Below are 13371 nucleotides of genomic sequence, written 5' to 3'. Positions count from 1 at the left end.
CTGCTTCCCGCGTCCATACCCGGGCTGTCACACTAGACGCACCGGGGAGCTGTGCGCATCGCTGCGCGCAGTGGCACCGTAGCGAGGCGTTCTTTGCGCGTCTCCAAACAAAGCATTTCTGTAAAAACTACAGCAGTTTTATCTGTAATCACCCCTCGCTGGCTCACACGTGCACGCTCATCGAATCCTCGTGGATAGAATATAGAAATCTTTAAACTGCGAGCAGGTGACAAACCAGTCTGTCTTCCAGTACCCGTTTAAAAAAATAATAAAAATAATCTGCACATCCGAAGCCTCTCAGGTCACCCGCTTCATTTTGTGAATGAAGTCCTCTCGCGCAGCTGGAGAGATGTCTCCACTCTGATGTTTCATTCACAAATCTGCTCCGTTATTCATGATTCCAGCGTTTCGCCTCTGCCTCTCCGTCTCACGGTCATTCAGAGCCTCGCGTGCGGAAAGCTGCGAGAGTCTGAGTCCTCGAGGAGGAGCTTTACGCGCCTTATAGCGTCCAACAATGACGCGCGCTCTCTCTTTCTCTCTCTCTCCTTCTCTCGCGCGCTGCTGTGGTTTTGTGTAAAAGCGATTGTGTGCGCATGTTTCTGTGTTACACACTCTCCAGCAGCGATGCGCTCTCTTTCTCTCTTTTACTCTACTTTTTTTTTCATTTTCTTTCAGTATTTTTTTCTCTCCGTCTCTGTTCCTGGATTTTTCCACCTGAGCGCAAAATGCTGTTATTTTAGTGACACCCCCCCCCCCACTCTCTCTCTCTCCCTCTCTCTCTCTCTCTCTTCCTCTTCTTATCGCCTCTTCCAGATGATGTTGCGCGCCTCCTCGTGTGCGCGCCTCACGGTCCATCCTGAAGCTTCATCTCCTTCTTCACACTCCATCTCCGAGTCCCGACAGTGAACTTCCCTCGACCTTCTTGTTAAGTGCCCGTGGTATCATATCGGAATTAAAATATCATTAATTATCTAAAGGTCGCGGTAAACTGAGCGCTGAGAGCTTCAGGCTCATCATGCAGCTGTGTGGGAGAATAATATCAGAGAGGATATTTGACAGTTTGATGGCAGCCAGTCACTTAATGGCAAATAAAATAAAAGATAAAAAACCTTTACAATTTGAGTGTCTGAAGGTGGAGAGGAGGGCTGACACATTTTGGCACCACGTTGTGATGTTTAAATGTTATCGTCCTGGTGAGGGCGCTGTAACTAAAGGTCAGGCTCCTGCACCCTGAATAGTCAGAATTTTAAAGGGATACTTCATCCCCCAAAATGATCTTTTGTATATCGTAACTTACAACATGTTACAATGAATTCATGAAGGAACATTTTTCAGCCCGTTCATTCATTCCGAAGTCATCAAATACCGCTGCATTTGCAGTGCTTTCGGCGTAAGATACCAACACCAAAACCCAGCTTTCATGTGCGCATGAGACACCGCTGCACAGCGTCAGCTGAGTACGCAGCCGAACAGAACCGCTCGCAGCGTAATTATATACGGACGGCCAGACAAAACCTGACGTGCACACATGATACCACGCTGGACGGCATCAGGTTGAACAATAAGAATCGTCGTGTTTTTGTCAGCTCAGAAGGAGCTGTTTATGTCCACATAAGGAGCAGGTCCTCGTCTACGGAGATCACCACGTTGCACAACCATGTTTCTACAGTAGCCCAGAATGGACAAAACAACACTGTCTCTAGATGAGGACATTCACGTTCTTGTATTTTAAACTTTAAACGTATTTATTCAGCGTTGTTTTTTGTTGTTGTTATACCTTGCTCTCTTATATTGTACGGTTTGGTTTTGTGACGCACTTTGTTACTCTGGTTTAGAAAAGTGCTATACAAATAAAGTTTGTTATTATTATTATTATTATTATTATAAAATAAGCATAAAAATAGAAAATTAAGGAAAATATAACATTTTAAAGATGTGCAGCAGCACGCAAGTGCAAAGCAGCAAAGTCCGAGCTAATTAAAGGCTTAATTGAAAATTTGAAAAACTTTTTTCGTTTTCTTTTAAAAATATTAAGCGAGGTGGCTAACCCTTTAAGGTACATTTAGAATACATTTATTATGCAATTAATTTGCAATTAATCACAAGTTATGCAATTAAATATTTGAGTTGATTGACAGCCCTAAAAATTGCACGAACAATCAAGGTAGGAATGTACATTAAGAGCTTTGCCTTGTGGCTCAAGCAATTCAGCGCTCCCAATTAAAATTCTGCAGCGCTGCCTCTGGTTCTGACCCACCTATTAATAACCTGACGGCAGCTCAGATTAAAACAACACAGGGTGGTGAGAACGAGGAGATGGATGTGGACCACTGGCACTGGTCCAAAACACCAGAGGAGGAAGGAGGTTGGGGGGCGGCTGGGGTATAAAAAGACAAGACGGCGTCCAGAGAATTTGAATCATTTATTTCCACATGAAACACAACGTTCGCGAAGTCTTTGGATTTTCATCCAAACAGGGCAAATACTCTCCCTCATCTGACATGCACTTTGTTGGCGCTTAAAACACCCGAATCTCTGCTGTGAAAGATGTGACTGTGCTGGCTGCATGTGAGCATCCACACACACTAAACACACACACACACACACACACACACACACACACACACACACACACACACACACACACACACACACACACACACACACACGGTATATGCAAATACACATGTGCCTCCTCGGGAGGTTTGACCAAACAAGCTGCTTTATATGTGACTGTTGATTGTATATGATTATGTCAGATTTGTTGTGAATCCATAATGTGCACACACGTATGCACGGCGACACAGAAAAGCTCATGTGGTTGCTTTTTGTTAACATATTTTATCTCTCGTGCATCATGCATTAATAACTGCATCAGTATATTCAGGGCACGTTCACACTCGGTGTGTTCTGAGAGGTTTTTTTCAGATCCTGAGGCATTTACTGCTGCGTTCAGTCAAAAGAAAGAGTGCAGAGACACACCTGAAAATGATAAATGGATGTCTGATGATCAGCAGTCGAGCATGTTTGGAAAAAAGGAGAAATACTAAATGAAGCAGGAAAGTCTGGACCGATTAAAAGTTCACTTTAAGATCAGTGTATTCCCAAACATTTTTTTTTTTTAAATTTCTTTTTTAATTAGCAGCTACTTTATTCTTACCTTCGAGGAACGTAACTTTCCTAAAAGTCCTCCAAACTAAACTGCAAAACCGGTTTTGTGTTGCTTTCCTAAACAACGTGTGTGGGCGTCTTTTGATCTGACGCCCCGTCAGCAGGACAGCTTTCGTCGGTGCTTTCTAAAAGTGTCACAAAGGGCCGTAACAAAAACTACTCAGTGCTTTCCGACACCAAGACTTCCAAAAAAGACATACACAAAATTCTCTGTAAAACTGTCACTGGTTTTCTATTCCTCCCTGCCGGCGACAGCTGCAGCAAGAGGCGATATTTTCACGTAGTCCGTCCCTCCTTCCCGTTCTCATGAACGCAACATCTCAATAAAACCACGAGGAAATTTCTTCAAATTTAGCACTAGCGTCCTTTTTGACTTGACGATTAACTGATAAGATTTTGGTGTTCACAGGTCACTGTGACCTTGCATCAGTTTCATTATCGTGAACTAGATATCTCTTGAACACCTCCAATTAATTTCTTCAGATTTGGCACAAACATCAACACCTTAAGAAAACCTCGAGGGAATTTCTTCACATTTGGCACAAATGCACTTAGCAATGACATGATTAGATTCGATTTTGGTGGTCAAAGGTCAAGGTCACTGTGACCTCTTCTGTCTCATTCTCATGAACATGATGTTGTATGAACACCTTGAGGGAATTGCTGCAAATTTGGCACAAACGTACACTTGAAATCAATGGTGAGCGGATTAGTTTTTGGTAGTCATAGGTAAAAGGACAAGGTTACTGTGATCTTATCCATCTCATTCTTATGAATGCAATGTTTTATGAACACCCTGAAGGAATTTCTTCAAATTTGGCACAAACGTCCACATTGACTCAGCAATGAACTGATTAGTTTTTTGTGTTCAAAGGTCACTGTGACCTAGCATCTTGTAAATGAGATATCTCAAGAAGGTCTTGAGGGAGTTTCCTCATATTTGGCACATACAGTGTTCACAAAAACATGAAAGTAGCAGAGGACTTTTATTTTTATAGAATTATTTAATTTTATAGAATGACATTTGTACAATAAATTGATGCTGCAAAGACACAAATCAGTGCATAAAAATGATCGGGATGCAGGAAGTGTTAGGTGCTCAAATTTTTCTCTCATAGGACCTTAACATCCCCCATTTCATGTGTCCCTCCCAGTGTTGAAACAAAATCTGTCCTTGATACTTTGACATGCAGACTGGAGTAGCTGGGTCACTAAAAACGCCAACGTTTGGTGCCCTAAAAGCAGCTGGAAACAGAAATGACTCATACCATAACCGGTTTTGCTATTATGTTTATGTATTCTGTGATTTTAGAAATGTTGATATAATACATACGACACCTGCAAATGTAACATATCTCTGTTTTGCAAAAACGTACAATGCAACAAGGTATTTTAACGCTTTGAAATCTGAGAGAATTGGCTTGATTTTGTTAAAAAATCTGGGAGGAAGATGAGCAGCTTAACAAGAAATGGCCAAAATATTTGCAAGAAATTAGAAAAAAGTTGCAAGAAAAATACCTGAAAATAAGCAAAAAAAAAAAAAAAAAGAAATAAAAAAATACAGAAAGAAAGAAAGAAAACAAGAAAATTACCTAAAAAACCCTCTAAGGCTTAAATATATATGTAAGAGACATATGAATATAGTTTTCAAAAGCAAAAAGGAAAGAAAAAAATTACCAAAAGAAAATGCAGGTAAAAAATTGCTTTATATGTGTTTCTGGACATTTTCCCCTATTTATTATTATTATTATTATTATTATTAATTTAATTTAATCAAAATTTCCCCCACAAAGAATTTTCAGATAATTTCCTCTTCCCTGTAACTTGTTTGTTTGTTTGTTTTGCAGTCTGCAGGTTATTTCTTGCCAAGTTGCTCATTGTTTCCCATGTTTTCTTGAAGAAACCAAACTCATTTTCTCAGTGAACGGCATCTAGATGCAGCACTGGTAGTGTAAATAGAAAACGTGGTCAAATAACGCAAATTATGATAATATGTATATTTATATAGCGCTGCTTATGTGTTTGAGGTGTGATATAAGAAAAGCCTCATCATGAAAAATAAATAAAAAACATGCATGCAGCCACCATATTTGCTGTTTAGAACATATATCATAGAAGACCTGATAATATCTAACATTAGGGAGTGTTGGCTGCAGACAATGAATCCAGTTTCTTCTGAATAAATATTCAGTGTGCTGTGGCACGTTTGGTAACCTCTGTTACTGGCTCCATTTATTCATGTAATTCAGGTCCATTTTGCTGCAGTAAATCACCTGTTGTTTCCATGCTATACACTCCTGTAGGTGCACAATGAGGGACAATTTTAGGCTGCATTTTTCCCAGAAACCCCCGGCAGCTTGGTGTGAGAGGTGCGAGGCTGTGAAATAGGTTTTCTCTGAACTTTGGCCCCTTCCTCTGTCCCCGCCGCTCATTACTGCACGTAGTCACAACAGAATTGCGTGTGAATTGCTCTGTTTTCATTTTTTCCATGAAACAGATTTGTTCAAGTGCTCCGCAGAGCGCGGCCTCACGTGACGACCTGGCACATGGAAACACACACGCTGACAGAGACATATATGTGCAGGTACACACATTCCCACAGAGTCCTACATGTACGTGTGTGTGTGTGTGTGTGTTGGTCTATGATACGTTCACAAACACACACAAACACTCCTCTTGATTAACATAAGTAGATATTAATCCATGTGTCCAAATCTGCATATTTATGAACATTTTTTGACCTGTGAACCGTTTGTAATCTTTGAATTAAATATCCAGATTAGGAGCGTGTCGTATTTGAATCCTACAGCTGCACACGTTTACTGTTACACATCAGAAGCAAAAGTAAAAAGCGGAATAAATGTATGAATTTAAATTAATTCAGATGCCTCGACACAGGTCACGAGGGCTCACTAAAAGGTTTAATGAGTGTGAAATTATGTGAATCACGTGTGTGTTATGGCACCAACCAACCGTATGTATGATGTGTATTATTTTGCACGTGCATTCATGTGAGGTGTTAATTGTTGTCTTTGTGGTCTTGTTGCTGGTGTAGCTTTGATTAGGGTTTGTTTTCCTTAATGTTATTACTATTCTTCTGAGGAGATCCAACTTCCTGTGCATAAAAATTAACCAAAGTTTGCACACGGGTCCAGTCCCTCAGCAGCAAACACAATAGTCCTGACGGAGGCGCTACAGAAACCATCAACGTTTAGAAGTTTGAAATTCATAACAAATCATTTGTATGTGCTACAGCTTTGCAACGTACACCAAAATGTAGGCCCAGTTTTCTGTGATGGTGTAATATTTATGCACACACACACACACACACACACTCAGGCACACACACACACTCAGACACACTGGTCTCTCTAAGTGGATAATGAGGACGACACCCGGGGTGCTGAAATAATTGAAGCTGTTTGATGTCTCTTCAAATGTTATTCATACACACGTTAACCTTTCCTCGTCAGTATGATGTACAGAGAGTACACACACACACACACACACCAGCAGGAACACAAATACACACTCACACACACTTTACACACACCTGATCCATGTTTGATACTTGATGCTCTTCAGGGACGCTCAGCAGATAAGTATATAATAAGGCCTGGCAGGGGTGTGTGTGTGTGTGTGTGTGTGTGTGTGTGTGTGTGTGTGTGTGTGTGTGTGTGTGTGTGTGTGTGTGTGTGTGTGTGTGTGTGTGTGTGAGAGAGAGAGAGAGAGAGAGAGGAGTGGTGGTAAAGTTCCTTTGGAAAAGGTATTTTCTGGCAAATTCTCCGAAGGATTGGATGGCTTTTACAGCAGCTTAACCTGCACAAATAAGACAAATTAAAACAATGAAAAGGATGTGGGGGAGCATCCGCTGGTGCTGCTCTCAGGCGACCCGAGCTCTCGTGTTACTCCCCTGAGGGTTTGTGCAATTTTCCTCTTTTTCGATTTATCCTTCCTTTTATCTGTATCTTTTATCTGTTGATGTGTATATTTTTTTTCTTGTTGTTTTATGTTTTATTATGCATTTTGCATCTGCACTCAGCACTTTTGACAAGTTTTCTATCAGACAAAAAAGTATCTACATGTTTACGCTCCGGGATGCTGCTATCGTGATGTCAACAACAGCACACGGTGGCACATGGTTGTGTTTCGGCAACAGCGGCACAAACAGCAGCATGGATGGTTAGTTTTAGGCGACAGAATCATGGATGTTTAGGATTCAGGGAAAGAGGCTCGTTATTATATTATTTTTATTTTCATTCTAAGGTCCCGATTTACGGGACCCTTCCACCTCCCCTTCCACCAGCCCTATAAGCACATTCGGGCTCCTTGTATCACGTTGTTACGAGCAGCGTTACAGCGTGACGCCATCCTGACGCCATCCTGACGCGCTTTATGCGCATGCGACACGTTCAGTCTGGCCACATTCTCAAGCGGTGCCACCCGTCCACGCGTCAGGCGCCATCCATCCCTCCGCTGGCAGTTAATAACACTGCGCTCACCTGATGCCAGCGCTACGCCAAAAGCACTGACAGAGATATTTGACGAGATCAGAATAAGAACGAGCTGGTGAAATACACCCCTAAATGCGCTGCCAAACATTGTAAAATGTGCAGCACCAAAAGGCATCAGGCGAGAATGTAGCCAGACAACAGTTGGCGGTGTCGCTGCTGAGCAGCAGACAGCCGGACGCCACCAGTCGCATGCGCATGAAACGCATCAGGCAGCGTCAGGTCAGTTTTATTTAAAAAGCTCATCATCAGAAATCATAATTGGCCTCAGAGGTACGACATCTGTGCTTGGAGTCTCACATCGACTGAGGAAAAACTCTCCTGAAAAAACTCATTAACGGGAAAAAAAACCTCAGGAAGAGCGACTGAGGAGGATCCCTCATTCAGGGTTCAGGTCTTAAAACTACCGGTAACGACTTAATTTCATAAGCAATGGATTTCAGCAGCTGATGGCACAATGAATTGCAGATGTGATCAGACAATCACTGCTGCGAGTGAAGGGGTTAATGTTTCGGTCTAGTAAAACTGCCCTGAATAAAATCTAGTCTGAACACCTTTAGATAGGTTTTTTTTTTTTTTTTTGCTAAATGAAATTCCCACAAACTAATCGACACAGAGCGAAGCTGTGGCCGAGCAGCGTTTTGTTTTTGAGGCTCTGGGCAGATTGTAATGAGTCTGTCACGTGTAATCTGCTGTACAGTATTACAGTGTTTGATGGGTGCTTGAAGCTGAAGAGAGGAGCAGGAGTCACGCTCATTTTAACTCCACCGTCTTTTATCAGATCAACAAAAACAGTGACAGTTTATTCTTTTCCTCTTAGCTTTTTGAAATTAATTTTCTGAAACTACTCATTTCTAGCAATTTATAACACATTTATTGTCAAGTTTCTCATTGCGTTTTCATTTTATTCTATTTTCTCAGGGTTCAAGGTTTAAACAAGTGTGAAAGAGAACTTTGAAAGCAGGACAATGCTGCTTTACATTACAAAGGGTTAAAACTCAGTTTATCTTGTGGCTCTTTCACCATTTGAATAAAAACTTTGCTGTATGTGATGTTACACACCTGCAAAATTCAATGCATGTGTTTGCAAATGCATGAAGCGAGAGGCAGGAGAACGATAGAAGGGATGAAGTATAATTATATATACATCATATATACATCAGTATACTTTCATCCCTGGTGCTGCATAACAACGTGAACATGAAATAACACATGTACCGGACTGTGAAAACTGTAGAAAATCCGTTCAGAGTCCACGGCGTTTAAATCTTTTAAATCTCTGCGGCTGTAAATGTCCTCAGTTGTTGAAGTTGTTGTGTCGTATGAAATAAATAGTTGCAGGAGGCTTCGTCCTGAGAACACGTAAACAGAGCCGAGGGTGGATTGTAATTTAGCTACGACAATAAAGTTGACTGCAGCGCTGAATTAAACCGAACGTATGTTGTTTTAGGCTGAGACCATTAGTCTCAGCGCGGAGATTCACGCCAGACCTCCGGGGCAAAAACACATACATTCTCCATTTGTTCACTCCTCAGGGAGTTCAGAGGAGAAAAGTGTCCAACATTAACCTGTTCATGACTATCGTTCAATTTGTGTAAATGTACCTTTGATCCCCCATCTCTGAGATGCCTGATGGCGGTTTGCTCGTAGTGACCGCTGGTCCTACACCACTATCTTAGTCACACTGGGATCATTTGAGTCCATATTGTGGAGCAGTGATACTCATTTTATGATGCGCAGACCAAATCTGGACCTTTATAGGGTGCCAGGTGGCCCCCCCAACCATTTTCTAATTCATATTAAAAAATTAAGTCATTCACACTGGGAATTGTTTTTGTACTTTTAGTAGCCATAAGGTGCCAGAGTGCATAAAACAGCATCCAAATAGAGCTTTTCATTTATTTATTTATTTTAAAGAGGAAGATCCCTCACACCCCCGACCGAGGCCCTAGCTAAGCCTCTAATATCCTAAATTTTAAAATCAATCAAAAATTCTAGAAACGTCCCAAAATCCAAGAAACACCCTAAAATCCAAGAAATGTTCTAAAATCCAAGAAACACTTTAATATCCATGACATATGCTGTAATCCTCAAAACGTCCTAAAATCTTGGAAATGTCCAAATCGTAGAAAATTCAGGTTTTAAAACTACCGGTAACAACTTAATTTCATAAGCAGTGGATTTCAGCAGCTGATGGCACAATGAAATCCTAAAATTCTAGAAATGACCTCATATCTTAGAAACGTCCTATAATCTGAGAAAAGTCCAAAAATCCCAGAAATGTCCCAAAATCCAAGAAATGTCCTAAAATTGTAGAAATGTTCAAAATCCTAAAAATGTCAAGTATGTAAGATGGTAGAGTGCATAAAGCAGCATTATAAAAAAATTTAAAAAATGCCAGAAGAGGCGCCTCCCCCACAGAGGTCCTGGCAAGGACCCCACATAAATATAATAAATACATTTTTTATTTTTAGATAAAATATTCATTTAAAGAACTATAAATAGCCTGTTTACTCCAAAACAAAGTGCATATTAGCTCTATAAATTGTATTTTAGTGTTGCAGTGTTAGGTAAACTTTATTTTTGCCTCCTGTTTTTTTTTTCCAGACAGCTCTGAGGTTAGACATTTGAAGCCATAACGAGCGTCAACGCCATCCAACCGTCCTTTCTGACAAAGTTAACACCTGAAACATCTTTCTTCATCAAGGTAGGAGCTCTCATGTTGTTTCTGATGCTGTGTGAGGTGAATATTCGCCTGTTTCAGATGTTAGCGCTCGATTTAATGGCCGTTATTAGTTAGGTCACGTTAGGTTCTCAGTATGCGGTATTTGTCAGTATTAATAACCCTTTGAAACCTGGATCAATGTCACTTTTTTTGTGCATTCAGACCTTTCACCAGTATTTACAGCTTTGAAGCCCGAGCAAACTGGTGGGATTTTAAAAACATGGAAAACAGCAAAGAGCAACTTGGCAATACATGTCCTGCAAACTGCAAGAAATGAGTAGATTTAGATTTTTTTTTATAAAGCTAGGGAGAAATTTCCAGATAACTGTATTTCTAATTATCATAACTATATTTAGAATTATTTTACAAAGTAATTGTATTTTTAAATCTTTTTTCCCCTCCAATTTTTTATTTTTATTTTTATTTTTTTTACTTTCCTGTTTTTACTTTCCCATTTTTTTTGGATTTTTTTTTTTTTTTTTTTTTTTTTTTAAATTTTCAGGTATTTTTCTTGTACTTTTTCTTCTTAGGTTGCCTATTGCCTTCTTCACATATTTTTCAATCAATCAAGCCAATGTATAAATATATATATAAATTATGTGTGTACAGGTGTAGTGATAATTGAATCTTTTTCGTAGATACCCCAAACATTTATCACGTTCCTGTTTTTATTTTTCTAAGCTGGTGAAATATCGCCTAAAGACATCATGAGGGTGTCATGGTGCAGGTGTTTGGCTCTGCCTTCAGGGCATCAGCCGCCAGGCGTCCTCTATCACCTTTTTACACATTAGGGTCAGTGGGAAGAGTGAAGTCTGCTTAAAAACAACAATACGTTTCCAAATAGATATATTTTTCCACAGCCTCTAATGTGGCAATGTGTTTATAATATTAAATAAAAGCTGCAAGTTCGTTATAAGCCGCAGAAACATTTACATTACAGCTTTCAACAGTTTGTATTTTATCTTGTAAATGAGGCTAGGTTTAGAAAGAGAGGCATGGCTTGGCATTGTGGTGTAATGTAAAAAACCCCAAAAACATGACATTAAAAAGGTAATTAAAATATCTTAACACTGACTTTTTGAACCACCAGACTACAGATCAGCTTCTTTTTATTAGGCTGTGAGACTCAGAAACTCCTCCTTTGACGTCAGAAGTTCAGTATTTAGGGACAACATTTAATTTTTTTAAATGTAGTTTTAAAAAAAGATAAATCTACCTTGTACCTTGTTTCACATGGGACACAAACAGCAGTCTGCGGGGTGAAAAGTCCTGTGTTTGTTTGTTTGACCCATCTATTCATGGACTTTTATGCTTTTTATACTTCATTTCCTAACTTTATCCTTCGCCCTCATCGTAGAGAACCCCAGGAATGAGTCCTAAAACCCCGAAATCAGTTAGCATTTCAGCTCCAAATTCAATGTGTTTTTGGTTTTAAGTCTGAAATAAGGTCTGCGGTTAAGACAAGCTGAAGATACTTTCACGTTTTGTTCTCCGACATAAAATAATCATAACATACATACATACATCGTTTAAAGTTTTGGAATTTTTACTATTTTTTATAAACGTGCACAAAAAAGGACATTTTTCTTTTTCCCACGCTAAGCCCGTATAGAGCAGTGAAGTAATGAGTCCCAAGCCCGTTAGCCTTTTAGCACTTCCGGTTCCTTTTTCTCAAAGTCTCTGGGGTTTTTTGAGTTTACGTTAAAATGCCTTAAATAAGGTCTGTGGTTAACACAGGCTAAAGATATTTAGACGTTTTGTTCTGCAACATAAAATACGTCCTTATAAACCCGATTTTTTTACGCATCTTCACAGTTGCTTACAAGTGGCTAAATCAGACTCAAGTGTTTGTTGGGGACGTAAGACGTCATCACAGCGGACACAGAAACTCGTTAAACACACTCACCGCCTTTACAGCTTTACAGCAACAGTCGCGCTCCAGCTAGAGAAGATTTGTCTGTTTATATTTTTCCATTTTGACGTGTTTTACAGTGTTTGTAGTTGTGACGTTTAAGTCGTGCGACCAAGATGTAGTTCATGTATAGCCTAACAACAGCTCTTGTTGAGCTAATTTTTGGCGATAACCGAAAATCTCATTCAAAAATCCCAAAAGGTTTTTTGACGAGGGAACCAGTGATGCTAACTTACCTACAAAAATACGTCATCTCTTCACGGCTCTATTTCCATCATCCTGCTGACAAACAAAAATTAATAAAATAACCCGTAACACAGACACGAGCATTTGAAAGTGTGTGTAGTCTTTGATATGCAGTGTGCTGTAGCGACCTCCACACACCCACCCACACACACACACACACACACACACACACACACACACACACACACACACACACACACACACACACACACACACACACACACACACACACACACACACACACACACACACACAGACACACAGTTATCATGCAGTGTTGGGATCTGGCAGAAACTTGCTGACTGGGTCAGATAAGAGCTTCTTCTGTTGTGATGAGACTGAAACACAGCGACTGTTGCATCTTTATCTCACCACCTCCATTTCTCACTTTTGTTTTTGTTTCACACACACAAACACAGACACACACACACACACACACACACAAACTCACTTTCATCCCGTCACGCTTATGTCACAAACTCACAGGCAGGCGGACACAGTAATGCAGCAGCACTCGGAGGATTAGGCAGAAGCGTGGTCTTTATTGCAGTCCAAAGTCGGTACTCAGAAACTCACGGCAACAGTACAGAAGGATCAGGCAAAGCTCACAGGTCTGGAAATTGGTCACAAAGGTCGTACACGAGGAATCAATATGCAGAAATGCTGGGGCGTTTGCTCAGAGGGAAGAGGAGACGAACTGGCGCGGTGGGAAGGGAGAGCTTGGCTTATATACACATGAGGGAGGGGCAGAACGAGACACAGGTGAGGCAAATGAGGGAAATCACCAGCGGTGGGAAAGGGAACAA

General features: G+C 40.4%; 1 long non-coding RNA gene across 2 annotated transcripts in view; it reads left to right on the top strand.

Annotated features, from left to right (window-relative positions):
- LOC148188813 (uncharacterized) overlaps positions 1-13371 on the top strand; it is a 68717-nt gene that overhangs the window by 16587 nt on the left and 38759 nt on the right. For both annotated transcript variants that reach the window (XR_015777169.1, XR_015777168.1), the window contains exon 3: positions 10290-10389. This is a non-coding gene — a long non-coding RNA (uncharacterized LOC148188813). The remainder of the gene's footprint in view (positions 1-10289; positions 10390-13371) is intronic.

This window comes from Plectropomus leopardus, chromosome 8 (assembly GCF_026936395.1).
Source record: "Plectropomus leopardus strain MGB_pleo_1.0 chromosome 8, ASM2693639v1, whole genome shotgun sequence".
Lineage (NCBI taxonomy): Eukaryota > Metazoa > Chordata > Actinopteri > Perciformes > Serranidae > Plectropomus > Plectropomus leopardus.
This window is presented reverse-complemented; position numbering and strand designations above follow the sequence as displayed.